Source organism: Mus pahari, chromosome X, assembly GCF_900095145.1.
Source record: "Mus pahari chromosome X, PAHARI_EIJ_v1.1, whole genome shotgun sequence".
In the NCBI taxonomy this organism is placed as follows: domain Eukaryota; kingdom Metazoa; phylum Chordata; class Mammalia; order Rodentia; family Muridae; genus Mus; species Mus pahari.
In genome coordinates, this window is record NC_034613.1 from 57,731,368 (window position 1) to 57,747,837 (window position 16,470).

Here is a 16,470-nt window from a genome sequence, read left to right on the forward strand (position 1 = left end):
AGAAAGGCACATTCAAGCACAATTGGAGAAAATGTAAGCTCCTCTGTGTTAAGAATTTGGAGATCAGTGTCTAACAAACATGAAGACAGAAGGGATGGGTAATCTGGATTGCAATGAGAAAGTTGATTGCAAATGGATATTCTCTTGTATTGTGTCATCAGACTAATGGACTTCCAGAAATCTGGATATTCATGTTCTAGAAATACACAAAAACAAAAACAAATTACATATGGTACAATTAAGCCAGAATAAACAAATTCCCACAAAAATGAAAAACTTGTAAACAAACATTATGTTTCAGCAACTTCATTTCTGCTACGGAATCCTCAATGATGGGTCCAGGGTAGGTCCCTCCTAGATCAGAACTGGAGCAAGGCAGAATCTCTCACCGGAGCCCTGAGCACCTCAGCCTTGGCTCTGTTGTTCACAAAGGCTTGATGCAGAAGAAGGACTGAGGGAACACCATGCCAGGGGCACATCATATATTTTCCCAGTCCACTGTGAATATAACATTGCCTTTTTTCTAATGAGTCTTAACATTTTGGTTTTCAGTTCCTACCTGGTATAATTTCTCTTCTGGAAGAAAGCAAATCCTACGTTAAGAAGAATAATCCCCAAAGGACCATTTTCATGTAGAGAATTGTCAGCAAGGAAGGGGGGTTCCTGGTGGTACCTTTAAGTACAGGCAAGCGTAAAATGTCAGGTCAGTTCGATAATAGTTATAAACAAGAAATTAGAGGAAAACAGCTTTAAAAATCATTCAACATAGCCCTAAAATTTTAGAAAATATTAAAATCAGAAAACATTATGAAGTATAATTAAGATATATCTCATACCATTATTACAGGATCAAGTTTAGGAAGCAAGTCTAGCTTTTGTGCTTGATAGACATTAGCAAATACTTTAAAGTAAAGAAATGCACACTGAATATTGTTAAAACATACAGTTAAATAAGTAAAAATGGGCAAAATTTCCCATGCAAATTCTATTTTATGGAAATATAATTACATCATTCCACTCACTCCTCTTCCTTCCTCTGCCCTCCCCCCAGATCCCACCACTGACTAGTGCTCCCTCTCAAACTCCTAGCTTCATCTTTCTAAATTGTTACTGTTGCATATTTATACATGATATCAAAATACCAATAGGGGACCATTACTGAGAGAAGATTGCTTCTCCCGATCTTAGCACCCTTAGTTAACTGTAAGTCTTCATCTAAGGGTGAGGCCCAGGTGAGATTTCCCCCTTCCATGTTTGCATATCTATTGTGCAGGTCCTGTTTAGGCAGCCATATTATTGACTTTTCATGGGCGAAGTTTCACCTACCTTTCTAGGAAACAAAATCTTTCCACAGATTTTCTGCTTCTCTAGCTCTTATCCTGTTTTTGTCTGCTATTCTCCAATATTCCCTGAGCATTAAGTGTAGGAATTGTTTTATGATTGTATCCATGGGTCTAAACACCCTATGATCTGTGTTCTCTGCATTTTGACCTTTTGTGGATATTTGTAATGTTTTTTATTGCAAATAGAAGTTTCCTTGGTAACTGTTTAAGATCCATGATTATTGGTGAATATAGGGTATTTAAAATTTAGATAGGAATTATGGTAGATTGGCAGAGGGCTTTGGTAGATTCCTCTCTGATATCAATACCTTGGCTAACACTTTGAGTTATTAGGTAGATCTTCACTACCACTCATGATTTTCCTCCTCTTGAGTGAGCCTTAGACATAATTTAACAGCTATTTGTTGTTGCCAAGATATGATTGCCACTATCACACCTTACAGATCAACTTTGCTGGTCATTGTTGTGGTTCATGAGCTTATCAGCAAGTTGGTACTACCTGTTGCTTCCCACTTTGTTCAGCTTGCACAGCCTCTTTGGTGACTATCAAAGTTACTCCTTTGGAAAGATCTTTTCAGGTGAAATCAACTAAGGTCCTCTAAGTTCTCTGTCTGAAGTACATCTATGATGCATCTTTTATACAAAACATTCTAATCTTTTGAAAGGAATAATTTCCATTTCATTGAAAAATATAAGAATTTCACACAAAGTATTGTGATCATATTCATGTCTAACTTCTCCTCTAACTCCTGCCATATCCATACCCCACTTTGTTACACCACAAACTTTGTGTCTGTTTTTTAATAGCCCACTGGCTTCAGGTTATGTTATCCATATACTTATGGGTTGGAATCTACCAGGAGCAATACCCTTAGAGATAACTGACTCTCTCTCCTCAAGAAACTATTAGCTGTCCATAGCTCCTAGGCTGGAAGAGCAGGAACTCATGAGTACCTTTCCATTCTATGTTGAAATAGTGACTGGCTTGGTCTTGTTTGCGTCCTGTACAGAAAACTCCATTGTTATGAGCTTATGAATTTGGAGATCCTGTCATGTCCAAATGCTTTTTTCTCTGATCTTGCCTGATTGGTGACTTTTATAATCTTTCTGCTTTTGTCTTTCTTGACCAGTTGAGAGTTTCTGCTTTAACCACTTTTCACTGAAAAAAGAAACTTTCTCTGAAGAGATATGAGAGTTGCACTAATATGGGTAGAGCCATGGAAATTGAGAAGGTGGTTTTATTCATTTTGTAGACTAATAGACAGTAAGCTCCCCATCCTGGACACACTTAGTGTACCAGGTGGCTTTAAATCTAAGCAGAAGTAATTATCAAGCTTTACAATTTTCAGACTATTAGTGGACACATGGGCAGCTTATTTTTCATGGACATCTTAGCTGTGTCCATGTTCTAGTTACTAAGGACTAGAGCATCTATCAATACGGATGAGCACATTATCTATGTGATCATATAGTACATCTATTTCTCTTTTTCTGAGGAACAGCCACATTGGTCTCCACAGAAGTTACACAAATTGCTCTTCCACAAATAGAGCATGAAGTTTCCCTGCTCCCCACATCCATTGGCTTTTATTTTCATAATATTAGCCATTGTGCATGGATTAATGTTAAAAATCTCAAAGTATTTTAATTTGCAGTACCCTTATGGTTAAATATGGCACACAGTTTTTAAAATATTTATTAGCCATTCGCATTTTTTATGAGAACCCTCTATTCAGTTCTGTTATGTCTGTATTTATACTAATTTGGTTGTTTAGGCTTTTGCAACAACATGTATTTTCTAAAAATTACCCCTCTGTCAGATCTGTAGATAGTAAAGATTTGCTCCCAATCTATAAGGCTGCCTCTTCAATCAGTTAACTGTTTTCCTTTGCAGTATAGAAACTTTATAATCTCCTAAAGTCCCAGTTGCTGAATTTTTATCTTATTTCTGGGGCAACCATTGTCCTATTCAAAAGTTCTTAGCTGAGCCTATTCTCTACAGTGTACTCAGGATACTTGGGGCTCTTTCTTGTGGAAGCTTTAGAGTTACAGATCTAACATTGAGATCTTTAATCCATTTAGAATTTATTTCCATGCAAAGAGAAGAATCGTTTCATTCTTCTACATGTTAATATACAATTTCCCAACACTATTTTTTTCAGAAACTATCTATTCTTCAGTGAATATTTTCAGAATCTAATGAAAAATTGCATGGCTACAGGTGCAAGGAATTTTATGTGGGTCCTTGATCCTGCTGCATTGATCAGTATGTCTGCATTTGTACTAATACCATTCCTCAATCCTGCTGCATTGATCAATATGTCTGCATTTGTACTAATACCATTCTGGTTTTGCTGTTTGCATGAATTGTACAACTTAAAATTGGGGCTGATGACACTTCCAGTGACGTTTGTTTTCATGGTTATTTTAGATGACTTACAAGCCATCAAACAGTGCTAAGTGAGGATGACATAATCTAAAACATCTGAAGAAATAGAATGGATACTCACACTAGCTGTGAGTCAGATAGAAGTGGGTTTAGGATAGAGCCTTGGCAGCATACTAGATTGAACAGGTTAGGGAAAGAAAACTTTTCAGGGGGAAAAGGAGTAACTTGAAAAAATATCTAAGAATCAATTAATCTACATACTGTTTAGAATACTAAAAGGGAAATATGGAGATCAGATCTATGATAATCAGAACCTATTTACAGGTTATAAGACAGCCATCAATATGTACAGAGACAATATATCAAAAACTAAAAATTAAAAATAGAAATTCATACATGATCTTTGTTTTCCGTCCACTGAAGCAACTCCTAAAAGAATTTCCAACATACTAAAAATATCTTTAGTATTTCAATAAAACGACTGGTGTCTAAAAGCTCTTAGAGATCTTCAGGATTGGGGCTATCACTAGAAAGACTAAACTTTAATTAGAGAGTTAGGACTTGGAGCCCTATACTGCCATAATCAATGCCACTCAACCTCTTGTAAAGAAAGAATGTCTGGAGATTGAGTTAATTATGAATGATCAAGGATTAACCCTCATGACTCCATAAAAATATCTTGATATAAATCCTAAGTACTACAGTTTGAGGAGCTTCTGTATGGGGATAACATCAAGGAAACGGGAGCACAGAAATCTTTGAGATGGCATGAAGCACTATACTCCTTCCTCCATAAAGGGGCTTATGAATCTCTTCAATTTGTCTATCTCTGTGTTGCGGTCTTTATATTAAACCAGTAGAGTAAACAATGTGTCTTCTTTATTATGGTTAACCATTTTAGCAAGTCACTGAACCTGATAATTGAATTATGTAAACATCCAGAATTTATAACCAGATGAAAAGAAGTGCAAATTATAACAAAAACTTGTTGCAAGTGTCTGAAGTGGTTTGTGTTCGAATTTAACTCTGTCAACTTCGCATAGCTTAGAACCACCTTAGAGGCCAACACACTATGGACAGGACCAGCCTCTGTCCAGGTGAGTTGGTTAGCACGAGTCTGCAGAGCTAGCAAACAGCTACATGTGTTCTGTTTCAGTCATTGTCCTGTCTTTACTCCTTCTCCCCTAAACAAGTTTTGGCTAGTCTATTTGTCACACAAAGAATAAAGTTAAAACATTTATCTTTCATGGAAGAATAAGTTAAATATCAATTATTTCTTCTCTTTAAATGTACTCACCTTGATTCAGTTCTATGAACAGAGTCCGGTAACCAGTCAAGTGAGAGACTAAGCAGGACACAGCAGACACATTGTGCTGCTCCCAGTGGCATGTGCTCCTGACACAGTCACAGTGCCATTGCTGTGTGACTCACTCTGAGTGACACAGTCCCCATCTGGAGTCCAAGAGATTTGCGCAGCAGGCTTGCCTGCCATTGCCTTACAGACTGCAGTTCTGTTTTTCCCTGGAAAGTAGGTTACCTCAGGGGGCACTTGAGAGATGGAAAGAAAATAATGATTTAGTTTTGTCATAATCATAATGACAATTTTTCTAAGATTGGTGACCTGAAATAGCACAATATGTGACATTGTCTCTTACCCAGCACATGGAGGTCATAGACTTTTTGGAAATTCCCTTCAGGTGCTGCTATCTCACATGTGTAATCCCCCTCATGCTGGAGGGTCACTGCACCGAGCTGAATTGCAGGACTGAGGTCAGGTGTGGAGGCCCAGGTGATGCCCCTGCCCAAGCAGTTGATTTCACTGGTCTCCTTTGTTTCTGCTTTGTAGGCTATTATGCAGGAAGGCTGGCCTCTGGGCATTATTATCCATGTTATTAAAAATGGTTTTGTCAGTGGAAATAAATGGCAGCAGAGCAGAGCCTTTGTACCCATCAAGACAGACACTGTGGTGTACACTAGATACAAAGAGGGAAAGAACAAGAAAAAGAAACCTTGTGAGTTAGGTCTATCCACAGTAACTCATATGAAATTATACTAGAACAATGTTTGACTAATAGTAGATTATTCTAACATTTCTTTGTTTCTGTATGTTCAATCTATCAGAATTAAATACAGTATTCATCTTCTAAAGTAAAGGTTCAGGCATGTGGGCTATGAACATGTTGGACCATAAATCCTCACATAGCTTGTACACTGATGTAAATCATCCATGATGGATACAAATTTGCTGAGTGGTGATAACTCAACAAAATTATCTGTCATAGTCCCTTGTAACTAAAGTCATCTATATCATTGCTTTAACAGGAGCAGAACTTGATGAGAATAAGCCATGCTTAGGATAAAACTGCATTAAAATCTTCACTGTCCTATTTCAATATCACTTGCCTCTTTGGGGAACTTAAGTCCTCCCAAGTCACATTCAAATAAAGGTCACTTAATCAGATAAAGAAAGGAGTTCTTCAACACAGACCTAGGAGTGTGCTAATGCCAGATTTTGCATTACTCCCTCTAACATGGTAAAGGTTTAGAGGCAAGTTTTCAGGGTCCCTCACATCATAACTTTACATAACCAGACTCTGCTACTCCTCCTGAATCTGTCCAGCAGCCAAGACATTAGTTACTATTTCTAAGCAAGGTTAACTCTCCATTCCCACAAGATAAGCAAGAAGATTACCTTGTGTCACAGGAACTGAACTGTTGCTCTCTGTTGTTTGATTCTTATCAATACAACTTAACCCTAGAAAATATTTAGTTACAAGTGTTTAAATATTTAAATGATTGTAACAACATCTTGAAAATTGCATTTATAAGATACTAATCAGTTTTTTTCTCCTTCACAAATGACTTTTTTTTTTTTTGCCAAATAGTTTACATTAGCCCTGCCTTCCTTCTTCAATCCCCTTGTCAGGTCCACTGTACACATACTACATAAGCTGACTTCATTGAACTTCTGTCTCCAGATCTCATCCCCTAAGTAAAGTTATTTATACCAATAAGGAACATTTCCTACAGATGTAGAAACAGAGCCATTGTCAAAAACAAACAAACAAATAAAAAAAAACTACAGAAACAGAATCACAGAGGGTTCATCCTCTTGCTTCCTTCCAGCTGCTCTACCTTATGACTGAAACGCAGAAATGAAGCCAAGCAGGGTAGGAGAAGTCTTTCCATTTCATCCTTGAGTTCTGTAGAATTGTTCACAATTATAATGGCCCAAAACTAGGCATGGTTGCACAGAGAGGGGAGACTGAGAATTATGATGTCAGAATACCTGGCCACTTTGAAATTTGGACCAACCTGGACTATATACACTGCATTATAAGAAAAAAATCATAGTGATCAGCTTCTGAAACATTGCCCTATAATAGTTCCATGCTTTCCAGGCAACGATTAAAGACACAGGAAAGAAAAGGTAGACTTGTTTGTTATCCTAATGTACTTACACTATTATGAAGTACTAGTGTGCTTTTTAATAGTTAAATTTGGGAAATAAAGAAATATGTGCCATCTTGGGTGAGAACTCAGGGAAGGATCCCAAGATCCCTAGAGGACTTTCCACGCTGCAGACACCCCAGCACACCCAGGATCTTGAGATCACTGGTGAGAGGAAGGCAACATCTGTTCCACAAAACCCAGAGGTTCTTGTGCAGGAACAGGGACAAAGGAAACCTGCCTGACCAGTGGCTGTTATTCATTTCCAGTGGCTCCAGTCCTGCACCATCTTGGGCGCTAACTCAGCAGGCCCTAGCACACAGAGGATCTTGGGATCCCTGAGACCAGTTCACAGAGGACAGCACATGGGCAACAAAAGAAACAGAGCTTCTTGGACAGGGTCCTTTCAGGCCTTCATCCTCAGTCAGGAGGCAGGGCTGAGACCCAGGCCCCTGGGCACCTTCCCCACCAGAGGAAATTCAGCCTCCAGGGAGGGCTCTGACCCCAGGACTCAGGAGGTGGATTTGAGCTCCAGACTTCTGTGCAACTTCCCTGCAAGAGGAGAGCTTACCTGCAGAGAGTGCTCTGACCTCTGGGACTCAGGAGAGAGTTGGACTCCCAGGAGTGCTGACAGAGGCTAAAGAATCAAAGGAGGAACAATCTCCAGCCAGAGACAGCTAGAACATCTAACACCAGAGATTACCAGATGGCAAAAGGCAAACATAAGAATATTAATAACAGAAAACGAGACCATTGGGCATCATCAGAACTCAATACGCCCACCACAGCGAATCATGGCTACAACAACAAACCCAAAAAGCAAGATTTGAATTTAAAATCATATCTCATGATACTGGTAGAAGATTTTAAGAAGGGCATTAATAAGTCACTTAAAGAAATACAGAAGAACACTGCTAAACAGGTAGAAGTCCTTAAAGAGGAAGCACAAAAATCCCTCAAAGAATTACAGGAAAACACAACCAAACAGGTGATGGAATTGAACAAAACCATCCAAGATCTAAAAATGGAAGTAGAAACAATAAACAAACAAACAAACAAACAAAAAACCAAAGGGAGACAACTCCTGAGATAGAAACCCTAGGAAAGAAATTAGGAACCATAGATGTGAGCATCAGCAACAGAATACAAGAGATGGAAGAGAGAATCTCAGGTGCAAAAGATTCCATAGAAAACATGGACACAACAATCAAAGAATATGCAAAAAGATCCTAACTCAAAACATCCAGGAAATCCAGGACACAATAAGAAGACCAAAGCTACAGATAATAGTTATAGATAAGAATGAAGATTTTTCAACTTAAAGGGCCAGTAAATATCTTCAACAAAATTATGAAAGAAAACATCCCTAACCTAAAAAAAAGATGCCCATGAACAAACAAGAAGCCTACAGAACTCCAAATAGACTGGACCAGAAAAGAGATTCCCCTCAACACATAATAATCAGAACAACAAATGCACTAAATAAGGATAGAATATTAAAAGCAGTAAGGGAAAAAAGTCAAGTAAAATATAAAGGCGGGCCTATTAAAATTACACCAGACTTCTCACCAGAGACTATGAAAGCCAGAGATCCTGGACAGATATTATACAGAACCTAAGAGAACAAAAAATGCCAGCCCAGGCTACTATACCCAACAAAACTCTCAATTACCATAGATGGAGAAACCAAAGTATTACATGACAAAATCAAAATTATACAATATCATTGCACAAATCCAGCCATTGAAAGGATAATAAAGGGAAACCACCAACATAAGGACGGATAATAAAGGGAAAACACCAACATAGGACAGAAATTACAACCTACAAAAAGCAAGAAAGTAATCCTTCAACAAACATAAAGAAGACAGCCACAAGAACAGAATGCCAGCTCTAACAACAAAAATGACAGAAAGCAACAATTACTTTTCCTTAATATCTCTTAATATTGATGGTCTCAATTCCCCCAATAAAAAGACATAGACTAACAGACTGGCTATATAAACAGGACCCAACTTTTTGCTGCTTACAAGAAAACCACCTCAGGGGAAAAGATAGACACTACCGCAGAGTAAAAGGCTGGAAACCACTTTTCAAAGCAAATGGTCCAAAGAAACAAGCTGGAGTAGCCATTCTAATGTCGAATAAAATCGACTTCCAACCNAAAATTATCAAAAAAAGACAAGGCGGGGAATTTCATACTCATCAAAGGTAAAAATCTTCCAAGATGAACTCTTAATTCTGAATATCTATGCTCCAAATGCAAGGGCAGCCACATTCATTAAAGAAACTTTAGTAAACCTCAAAGCACACATTGCACTGCACACAATAATAGTGGCAGACTTCAACACCCCACTCTCACCAATGGACAGATCGTGAAAACAGAAATTAAACAGAGACCCAGTGAAAGTAACAAAAGTTATGAAACAAATTAATTTAACAGATATCTACAGAACATTTTATCCTAAAACAAAAGGATACACCTTCTTCTCAGCACCTCATGGCACCTTCTCCAAAACTGACCATAAAATTTGTCACAAAACAGGCCTCAACAGATAAAAAAATAATTAAATTGTCCGATGTATTTTATCAGGTCACCATGGAGTAAGACTGATCTTCAATAACAGCATAAATAATTGAAAGCCCACATACACATGAAAGCAGAACAACACTCTACTCAATGATAAGTTGGTCACAGATGAAATAAAAAAAGAAATTAAAGACTTTTTAGAGTATAATGAAAATGAAGCCACAACATACCCAAGCTGATGGAACACAATGAAAGCATTCCTAAGAGGAAATCACAGAGATCTTAGTGCCTCCAAAAACAAACTAGAGAGAACATACACTAGCAGCTTGACAGCACACCTAAAAGTTCTAGAACAAAAGAAAGCAAATTCACCCAAGAGGAGGAGACAGCAGGAAATAATCAAACTCAGGGCTGAAATCAACGAAGTGGAAACAAAAAGAACTATACAAAGAATCAACCAAACCAGGAGCTGGTTCTTTGAGAAAATCAAGAAGATAGATAAACCCTTAGCCAGACTAATTAGAGGGCACAGGGGCAATATCCTAATAAACAAAATCAGAAATGAAAAGGGAGACATAACAACAGAACATGAGGAAATCCAAACTATTGTCAGATTCTACTACAAAAGGCTATACTCAACAAAACTGGAAATGGACAAATTTTTAAACAGATAAGAGGTACCAAAGTTAAATCAGGAACAGATTAATGACTTAAACAGTCCCATCTCCCCTAAAGAGATAGAAGCAGTCATTAATAGTCTCCTAACCAAAAGAAGCCCAGGAGCAAATGGGTTTTGTACAGAGTTCTATCAGACCTTCAAAGAAGACCTAATTACAGTTCTTCTCAAACCATTCCACAAAATAGAAACAGAAGGTATTCTACCCAGTTCATTCTATGAAGCCACAATTACTCTGATACCTAAACCACATAAATATCCAACAAAGAAAGAGAACTTCAGACCAATAACCTTTATAAATATTGATTCAAAAGTACTCAATAAAATTCTCACTAGCCAAATCCAAGAACACATCAAAACAATCATCCATCATGACCAAGTAGGCTTTATTCCAGGAATGCAGGAATGGTTTAATATATGGAAATCCATCAACATAATCCACTATANGCAGGAAATAATCAAACTCAGGGCTGAAATCAACGAAGTGGAAACAAAAAGAACTATACAAAGAATCAACCAAACCAGGAGCTGGTTCTTTGAGAAAATCAAGAAGATAGATAAACCCTTAGCCAGACTAATTAGAGGGCACAGGGGCAATATCCTAATAAACAAAATCAGAAATGAAAAGGGAGACATAACAACAGAACATGAGGAAATCCAAACTATTGTCAGATTCTACTACAAAAGGCTATACTCAACAAAACTGGAAATGGACAAATTTTTAAACAGATAAGAGGTACCAAAGTTAAATCAGGAACAGATTAATGACTTAAACAGTCCCATCTCCCCTAAAGAGATAGAAGCAGTCATTAATAGTCTCCTAACCAAAAGAAGCCCAGGAGCAAATGGGTTTTGTACAGAGTTCTATCAGACCTTCAAAGAAGACCTAATTACAGTTCTTCTCAAACCATTCCACAAAATAGAAACAGAAGGTATTCTACCCAGTTCATTCTATGAAGCCACAATTACTCTGATACCTAAACCACATAAATATCCAACAAAGAAAGAGAACTTCAGACCAATAACCTTTATAAATATTGATTCAAAAGTACTCAATAAAATTCTCACTAGCCAAATCCAAGAACACATCAAAACAATCATCCATCATGACCAAGTAGGCTTTATTCCAGGAATGCAGGAATGGTTTAATATATGGAAATCCATCAACATAATCCACTATATAAACAAACTCAAAGACAAAAACCATATGATCATCTCGTTAGATGCTGAAAAAGCATTTGACAAAATCTAACACCCATTCATGATAAAAGACTTGGAAAGATCAAGAATTCAAGGCCCATACCTAAACATAAAAAAGGCAATATACAGCAAACCAGTAGCCAACATCAAAGTAAATAGAAACTCAAAGCAATCCCACTAAAATCAGGGACTAGGCAAGGCTGCCCACTTTCTCCCTTCCTATTCAATATAGCACTCGAAGTCCTAGCCAGAGCAATCTGACAACAAAAGGAGATCAAAGGGATACAAATTGGTAAGGAAGAAGTCAAATATCTTTATTTGCAGATGATATGATAGTATATATAAGTGACCCTAAAAATTCCACCAGAGAACTACTAAATCTGATAAACAGCTTCAGGGAAGTAGCTGGAAATAAAATTAACTCAAACAAATCAGTGGCCTTTCTCTACACAAAGGGTAAACAGGCTGAGAAAGAAATTAGGGAAAAAACACCCTTCACAATAGTCACAAATAATATAAAATGCCTTGGTGTGACTCTAAGTCTATAAGATAAGAACTTCAAGTTTTTGAAGAAAGAAATTAAAGAAGATCTCAGAAGATGGAAAGATCTCCCATGTTCATGGATTGGCAGGACCAATATAGTAAAAATGGCTATCCTGCCAAAAGCAATCTACAGATTCAATGCAATCCCCATCAAAATTCCAAATCAATTCTTCACTGAGTTAGAAAGGGCAATTTGTAAATTCATCTGGAATAACAAAAAACCTAGGATAGCAAAAACTATTCTCAATGATAAAACCTATGGTGGAATCACCTTGCCTGACCTCAAGCTGTACTATAGAGCAATTGTGATTAAAAACCGCATGGTACTGGTACAGCAACAAACAGGTAGACCAATGGAATAGAATTGAAGACCCAAAAATGAATCCACACACCTATGGTCACTTGATCTTTGACAAGGGAGCTAAAACCATCCAGTGGAAAAAAGACAGCCTTTTCAACAAATTGTGTTGGTACAACTGGTGGTTATCATGTAGCAGAATTCGAATTGATCCATTCTTATCTCCTGTACAAAGATCAAGTCTAAGGGGATCAAGGAACTCCATGTAAAATCACAGACACTAGAGTTTAGAGAGGAGAAAGTGGGTAAAAGCCTCAAAGATGTGGGTACAGGGGAAAAATTCCTGAACAGAACAACAATGGTTTGTTTTGTAAGATCAAGAATCGACAAATGGGATCTCATAAAATTGCAAAGCTTCTGTAAGGCAAAAGACATTGTTAATAACACAAAACGGCCACCAACAGATTGGGAAAGGATCCTTACCAATCATAAATCTGATAGAGGATTAATGTCTAAAATATATAAAGAACTCAAGAAGATGGACTCTAGGAAATCAAAAAGCCCTATGAAAAAATGGGGCACAGAGCTAAACAACGAATGTTCAACTGATGAACACTAAATGGCTGAGAAGCACCTGAAAAAATTTTCAACATCTTTAATCATCAGGGAAATGCAAATCAAAACAACCTTGAGCTTCCACCTCACACCAGTCAGAATGGCCAAGATCAAAAATTCAGGTGACAGCAGATGCTGGTGAGGATGTGGAGAAAGAGGAACACTCCTCCATTGGTGGTGGAATTGCAAGCTGGTACAACCACTCTGGAAATCAGTTTACTGGTTCCTCAGAAAATTAGACATAGTTCTACTGGGAGATCCAGCAATACCAGTCCTGGGCATATACCCAGAATATTCTTCAAAATGTAATAAGGACACATGCTCCACTATATTCATAGAGACCTTATTTATAACAGCCAGAAGCTGGAAAGAACCCAGATGTCCCTCAACAGAGAAATGGATACAGAAAATGTGGTACATTTACACAATGGAGTACTACTCAGCTATTAAAAACATTGATTTTATGAATTTCTTAGACAAATGGATGGATCTGGAGGATATCATCTTGAGTGAGGTAAACCAATCACAAAAGAAAACAGAGGATATGCACTCACTGAGAAGTGAATATTAGCCCAGAAGCTCAGAATACCCAAGATACAATTTGCAAAACACATGAAACTGAAGAAGAAGGAAGACCAAAATATGGATTCTTTTATCCTTCTTAGAAGGGGGAACTAAATACCCATGAGACAAGTTACAGAGACAAAGTTAGAAACAGAGACTGAAGGACTGACCATTCAGAGACTGCCCTACCTGGGGATCCATCCCATAAACAACCACCAAACCCAGACACTATGGAAGATGCAAAGAGTCTGCTGACAGGAGCCTGATATAACTGTCTCCTGAGAGGCTCTGCCAGTGCCTGACAAATACAGAAGTGGATGCTCACAGTCATCCATTGGACAGAGCACAGGGTCCCCAGTGAGGAGGCTAGAGAAAGTATCCAAGGAGCTGAAGGGGTTTGCAGCCTCCTAGGAGGAACAGCAATATGAACTTACTAGTAACTCCAGAGCTCCCTTGGACTAAACCACCAGTCAAAGTAAACAAAATGAGGAACTCATTCTCTAGCTGCATATGTAGCACAGGATGGCCTAGTTGGTCATCCATGGGAGAAGAGGCCCTTGGTCCTGTGAAGGTTCTATGCCCCAGTATCAGGGAACGCCAGGACCAGGAATTGGGAGTGGTTGGGTTGGGGAGCAGGGGGAAGGGGGAGAGGATAGGGGTTTTCACAGGGGAAACTAGGAAAGGGGATAACATTTGAAATGTAAATAAAGAAAATATCTAAAAAAATAAAAATAAAAATAAAAAATTTTAAAAAAAGAATAATCAATTTAAAAGTAAATTGTAGAGTGTTACATGGGGTCCTATTAGCCTGAAACAAATGTGTATGCCTGTAACTCAAGGGATCAGGAGAGGCTGAGACAGGAGGATTATCAAAGTCCAAAGTTAACCTCAAAAACATTTTCATTTCCTAAATTTCTCAGAATGTCAGACTTACCAGACACAAAAATATCAGTGAAGATGAGCAAAGTAAAAGCCAGAGTCCTCCCCAAAGCCTGCATCTGGAGTGGAATCAGATGAGGTACAAATCGTAAACCCCTGAGTGGACTCAGAGATTCCAGCTTGGTCAGCTTTGTTTATGCTCAGTTCACTGATTTAGGAGTGACTTTTCTTCCTCATTTCCCTATCTTTATCTTCATCTCCAGTCTGCCTCCAGTTGGATGGCTAAGCCTGCACAGGAGAAAAAGGCAATGATGTTTGCTGAATGATAAAGATAAAATGAAAGATGAATGATAAAAGATGAATAATAAAAAAAGATGAATGATAAAAAGATGAATGATAAAGATAAATGATAAAGTCAAAGCATAACTCATTCATTCTCTCACAATATTAAAAGATTAAGATACAGTTTATGGCAATTCCCTTTTAAAGCAGTAATTTTCTTAATCTTTAACATCTTTTTATTAGATATTTTCTTTATTTACATTTCAAATGTTATCCCCTTTCCTAGTTTCCCCTCTGAAAATCCCCTATACCCTCCCATTCCCTCTTCTCCCCAACCTACCCACTCCCATTCCTGGTCCTGGCATTCCCCTATACTGGGGCATAGAACCTTCACAGGACCAATGGCCTCTCCTCCCATTGACGACTAACTTGGCCATCCTCTAAAACAGTAAATATTCATGGAAAGGCAAAAGCAAAGACAGGGACGCTTCTTCTGCAGGTAAAGAAACAACGGATATGTTCAGAAGCTAGAAAATTGTCAAGGAACAGCTTCTTGTTTCTTACCTTAAAATATGTAGAGACTCTTACAATGACAAACCACAGCAGAAAGACACTGGAAGAGCTAAAATGCAGAACATCACTTACAGCTCAAAGAAAGAGAAACCTGTTGTGCAGGGCTACACAGCCTTGCCCCCAACAACAGTGAAAGAGCAAGCTGGAGCCATGGAGGACAGCTGATGTGTGCAAAGCCAACTGAGGTGGGTGGGCCTCTGGGATTGTAGAGTTTAAATAACCACACATGTTGCATGAGACGTGTCTCTCAAGGCACAGTTTTCTGTAGGATGGTACTTTTGCTCTTTTCTTTAAAATTAGACTCTTTGCTGGGTGGTGGTGATGGCACGTGCCTTTGATTCCAGCACTCAGAAGAAAGACTCAGATGCAAGAAAGACTTGATGCCAGCCTGGTCTACAGTGGGAGTTCAATGATAACTAGGGCTACACAGAGAAACTCTGTTCTGAAGAACTAAAAATAAATAATATATAAATAAATAGATGATAGATAGATAGATAGATAGATAGATAGATAGATAGATAGATAGATAGATAGATAGATAGATAGATAATGGATATAATATAGAGAGAGATAGAGAGGTAGAGAGATGAGAGACAGGGACAGAGAGAGATTCTTTTCCTGTTGTAGTAAAATTTTCTGGGGGTTTCTACCCCACGTTGGAACATTCAGTTCCCACATAAAGGACACTAAAACCTTTATATTTATAATAGCCTCAAAACCCTGGGCAAATATCAACCCTCTATGCTATTTTGTCTACTTCCCGTTTAATAACCCTGAGATATAACTTCCCACATATTGCCTGTATCACACTTACCCACTTGGCCAGCACTCAAGGGCATGTTCTCATGATTCACTTACCCCATGGTACCTTCTCCTATCACTTCACTTGAACTCCCTGCTCTCCCCTCATTATCTCTGCTCAGAATCCAACCCCACTGAACAGAATCCCCACCTACCTCTCTTCTGCCCAGCTATAGACTATAGGCATCTTTACTGACCAATCAGGGATACCATAGAGGGGACAAGGTTACATAGCACCACTTCATATACATGAGGCTCTCCACATCCCTGAGGCAATCAGAGACAGTATTTGGCATTACAATACATAACAATAGACCAAACTTCAAC

At 38.2% G+C, this 16,470-nt stretch overlaps 1 pseudogene; it reads right to left on the reverse strand.

Annotated features, from left to right (window-relative positions):
• Positions 1-555: 555 nt before the first annotated feature.
• On the reverse strand, positions 556-14,606 carry LOC110314210 (annotated as a pseudogene).
• Between the last annotated feature and the right edge of the window lie 1,864 nt (positions 14,607-16,470).